At 43.0% G+C, this 4,442-nt stretch overlaps 1 non-coding gene across 1 annotated transcript; it reads left to right on the top strand.

Moving 5' to 3' along the window:
* Positions 1–3,557: 3,557 nt before the first annotated feature.
* Positions 3,558–3,739, top strand: LOC116578645. The gene has a single exon (XR_004281010.1). It is a non-coding gene; the product is annotated as a U2 spliceosomal RNA (small nuclear RNA).
* Positions 3,740–4,442: the final 703 nt, after the last annotated feature.

The following is a 4,442-nucleotide window of genomic DNA, read 5'->3' as shown; positions in this document are numbered from 1 at the left end:
TTTATATTTGTTGCTATTGTTGTCCCAGAATATATCATTACCAGCTGGGTCATTTAGGAGAGGAGGTGTTTTTTCGGACTATGGAAAATTGGTAATTTAATATGATAGAGAACACATTTTATTTTAGCTATCAAAAACAAGGCCATGCATTTGTCATATTTTTTCTTTCGGTAGCATCTTTAGGTGTTGTGTCAGAGGACTCAGAATATTTAATTTAGTTGTAGTGCCAGAAACGGAAGAGCAACAGTCACATTTGTGCCATGTCATGGCCATTGCTGACTGGTCTAAGATTGGATACACCAACTCTCCTGTGTTTTTATACATGTTGTTCGCTGTGCCTGGAATAGCTGCATCCATTCTCACCCTCTCCCCTGACATATCTAGCTAACTTATATTTATCCTCAAAATTCAACCCAGAAATTTTTTTTTGTTTTCAAAAAGGCCTCCCTTGGTTCTCTCCAGAGGAAGTTAGTCTCTCCCTTCTTTGTATTTTGTAGGTAGTTTTCTTGTGGTGCCCATGAAGATGATTCGTTTTAATGATTTGTTTGCATCGTGATTTTCTTGCTAGTTTTGAGTTTGGTTGGGGTGGAAACTGGTATTATTCATCTGTGTTCAAAAATGTTTGTTGAGGGCGCCTGGGTGGCTCAGTGGGTTAAGCCGCTGCCTTTGGCTCAGGTCATGATCTCAGGGTCCTGGGATCGAGTCCCGCATCAGGCTCTCTGCTCGGCAGGGAGCCTGCTTCCTCCTCTCTCTCTCTCTCTGCCTGCCTCTCTGCCTACTTGTGATCTCTCTCTGTCAAATAAATAAATAAATAAATAAATAAATAAATCTTTAAAAAAAAAAAATGTTTGTTGAAGTGAATTTCTAGCGAGGAACCGGGCTTAAAGGAAGAAAGAGAAGATGTTGCAATAAGACTCTAGGCAGGAAAGGAGGGTTTTAAGAGTCAGAAATGCCTTTGGAAAGAGGGCCCACCTGACTTATTATCCACAAGTTTGCTCTTTGCCACCTTCATCAATAGAATTTCTGCCTACACAGCAATCCTCTGAGCTCCCACAGTATTTTTGGCCCCTCCAAGAAAGCTTGTCTCACCCCAAGATGCCAGGGCCAGATTTGAGGTTTCCCAACTACCTTTCACTTCACATCCACTGCTGGTTACTAGTACTTTTTAGTTCAATAATGAAAAGTCCACCTCCACATATACTATCTCATTTACTCCTTAAAACAATCTTGTTGAAAAAGGAATATCTCTCTTTTATATATGAAGACTGAGTCTTAAAGAGATTAAGAACCTTGCCCCAAATCACACAATAATAAGTGGCAGTGCCAGGATTTGAAACCTGCTAGTTAAGACTTCAAGATTCACATTGAACGGCCTGAATTACAGTAGGTCAAACTCGACAACTTTGAGTGTATGCTAGGAGTATAGCTGTATGACAAATCTGTATTTGAAAAAAAATTAATACATGTAGACAGAGATAATCCACATGAAAATATAACTTTTCTTTTTTTCCTTTTTTAAAAATTTTATTTATTTATTTTAGAGAGAGAGAGAGAGAGAGAGAGCGCACAAGCAGGGGGAGCACCAGGCAGAGAGAGATGGAGAAGCAGACTTTCCACTGAGCATGGAGCCCAATGTGGGGCTCGATCCCAGGACCCTGGGATCATGACCTGAGCAGAAGGCAGACACTTAACTGACTGAGGCACCCACATGTCCGAAAAATATAACTTTCTTTTTTTTTTTTTTTTAGATTTTATTTATTTATTTGACAGACAGAGATCACAAGTAGGCAGAGAGGGAGGCAGAGAGAGAGAAGGGAGGAAGCAGGCTCCCTGCTGAGCAGAGAGCCTGATGTGGGGCTCGATCCCAGAACCCTGAGATCATGACCTGAGCTGAAGGCAAAGGCTTTAACCCACTGAGCCACCCAGGCGCCCCAAAAATATAACTTTCTTTAGAGTAGGAAGAGAAAGAGAACATTCACCAGTCACCAAACTATGCCTCGCATTTATTTTATTTCGTATTTCTATAAGGCAAGTAGTATTAACCCTTTTTTACATGTTCCTCAGTTTTAGGAGGCCCAAGAACCTCCTTAGCCATTAGGTTAAGAGTTTCTGCTTTGGACCCAGACACACTTGCGTTCAAATACTGACATTAGTGGTGCCTGGGTGGCTCAGTTGTTGGGCGTCTGCCTTCAGCTCAGGCCATGATCCCAGGGTCATGGCATGGAGCCCCACATGGGGCTCTCTGCTCTGCAGGAAGCCTGCTTCTCCCTCTCCTACTCCCCGTTTGTGTTCTTTCTTTCTGCCAAATAAATAAAATCTAAAAAAAAAAAAAAACTGACTTTACTTCTTTTTTTCTTTTAATATTTTTGTTTATTTATCTGAGAGAGAGAGCGTGCACAAGTGGGAGAAGGGGCAGATGGAGAAGCAGGCTTCTCACTGAGCAGGGAGCCTGAGGCAGGGCTCAATCACAGGACCCTGGGGTCATGATCCATCGCAACCCCAGACAAAGACAGATGCTTAATGAACTAAACCACCTAGGTGCATCCTGACTTTACCTCTTCACCAAAGATGTCAAACTGGAGAAAGATATTCTGTGAAATGGAGTAATCTGTAAAATGGGGATAATAATACCTACTTAAAGGGTTGTTCTAAAGATTAAATCATCTAAGAGCTAAAGGAATTTTAACACAATACTTGCCATATGATGAGGCCTCAACCAATGGTAGCTTCTAACACTAAAGCCAAGAAAGATTTGGTAATTTGGTAATCTCAGACACAGGTGTATCCATTTATATGGCAGAGCCATGCGGGGAACTCAAGCCTGTGTTATCTCAAAACTCCACATTCCTGGGGCGCCTGGGTGGCTCAGTGGGTTAAGCCGCTGCCTTTGGCTCAGGTCGTGATCTCAGAGTCCTGGGATCCAGCCCCGCATGGGGGGGTCTCTGCTCAGCGGGGAGCCTGCTTCCCCTTCTCTCTCTGCCTGCTGCTCTGCCTACCTGTGATCTCTCTCTCCGTCAAATAAATAAATAAAATCTTTAAAAAAAAAACAAAACTCCACATTCCTTCCATTTTACCATGCCAGCAAGCTATCCTAATCTCCGTCATAAAATATTTTTCTAAGAATCCAGAGGTCTAAACTTTCAGATTAGTATGATTTTTAATCTTTTGCTGTGATTATAGACTCATAAAAATAAAATCAACCTTACTACACTATCCAGAATTAACTATTAATATTTTGTTTTATTTTCCTCCAGTCCACATTGTTTTCTGGAAAGGTTTCCTAACTCAGAATTTCACTGGCAATAGTATAAGATAGCGCCTGGCTTACACTAATAAAAAAATTCTGAGGGGCGCCTGGGTGGCTCAGTGGGTTAAAGCCCCTTCCTTTGGCTCAGGTCATGATCTCAGGGTCCTGGAATCCAGTCCCCCATCAGCTCTCTGCTCAGTAGGGAGCATCTGCTTCCTTCTGCTTCCCCTCTCTCTCTGCCTGCCTTTCTGACAACTTGTGATCTCAGTCTGTTAAATAAATAAAATCTTAAAAAAAAAAAAGAATGCTGATAGCTTTTAGGCCTTTTAGCTAATGTCAAGTGTTTTATCTATTCTTATCAGTGTAATATCTGACACGTCCTCTATCCTAGAACAATATATTAAATGGATTTTTGGAACTAGAAGCTAGAATAGGACCTTGCTCCATCCACTTCACTTCTATTTCTTTGATTAGCGAAGTTAAATATTATTTCCTTGAATGTCTATTTCTACTTTAGCGGACTGCCTGTTCCTATCCTTTGCTCGTTTTTCTGCAGGAGTATTAAGTGTTTTATCCGTAGAATTTGCTTTTTGCTATTAAAAAAAAAAAAAAAACCCTTAAAAAAAAAATCTTCCTGGTTGTCCATGGCTTCTGAACTCTGGCGGAGGCCCACAAAGCCGCGGTAGCCCCCTAGTTAACTTTCAAGGCCAGCGGGAGGCCTTTATTCTCCAAGGCGGAAGGAAAGCTTTCACGAATCACGAGGGCGCGAACTGCTGCAAAGGCGTTGGCTCTCCGGGCCTCGGGAGGAACTTCTCGCGGGATCTCAGCCGTCCTTGGGCCTCCGACCTGACTACAAATCCCGACATACAACGTGACTGAAGGTCCAAGCGCCCGAATGAAGGCGTAAGTCCAAGGTCATGTGTCTGTGTGCGTAAGGCGTCTCGTCATCTCTCCCACGCCTTTTTCTGCGGCGTCCACCTTGGCAGCCATTTTGTGCGGCAGGTTCTGGAACCTCTGAGCCCCGCGGACTCTATGGTTGAGCATTTCAGGGACTGACCAATCGGAAGCCAAATCTCCGATGAAAACCCCGCCTTCACCCGCATGAAGGCGGGAATTGCCACGCAGCTCCTGTGGAGAGAGAGGAAGAAGCTGCGAAAAGCCAATAAGAAAGGAGGACTTGAGGATGTTAGCCAAT

This window comes from Mustela erminea, chromosome 18, assembly GCF_009829155.1.
Source record: "Mustela erminea isolate mMusErm1 chromosome 18, mMusErm1.Pri, whole genome shotgun sequence".
NCBI classification, from domain to species: Eukaryota; Metazoa; Chordata; class Mammalia; order Carnivora; family Mustelidae; genus Mustela; species Mustela erminea.
Note: the sequence above shows the minus strand (reverse complement) of the source record. Positions and strands in the feature narration are given on the sequence as shown.